This window comes from Vombatus ursinus, unplaced genomic scaffold (assembly GCF_900497805.2).
Source record: "Vombatus ursinus unplaced genomic scaffold, bare-nosed wombat genome assembly UNPS02014818.1, whole genome shotgun sequence".
In the NCBI taxonomy this organism is placed as follows: domain Eukaryota; kingdom Metazoa; phylum Chordata; class Mammalia; order Diprotodontia; family Vombatidae; genus Vombatus; species Vombatus ursinus.
The window spans coordinates 74,393,060-74,393,542 of NW_020954596.1; positions in this window are offsets into that span (position 1 = coordinate 74,393,060).

Genomic DNA, 483 nt, shown 5'->3' on the forward strand with positions numbered 1-483 from the left:
CAGCTCATCCAGGATGGTCTTTATATTCATCCAATGACTATATTCTATAGGCCACACTAGGATCTTCCCACAGGACCCAAAGCTAAAGTAACACAGCTGTAGCAGCAAAAGAGATGCAGCCCACTTCTCAGATCTCATCATTATGTCTTTTCAGAAGCACTAGCTTCCTCCTATAATGTGCTATGGGTTATATTGTGAAAGAAAGTCATAAAGAAGTTAAAATGTAATTGAGATCCATCAAGTTTTCATCCAAAAGAAAATCATTAGTCATAGTTATTGGTGGAAAAAGAGAGGCTGATTTGGCAAGAGATTAATGCATGGCATGGATGTTAGTGTCAAAGGTGGCCATTTTAGCTAAGTTCACAAAAGACTTCAGTCCAAACAAAGTTGAACATTCACCTTCTTTGTTGCCAATCTAATCGAGAGTCTTTTTCAGGAACTGTGCAATGATTTTATTTATACAGATTTTAAAATATATCTCCA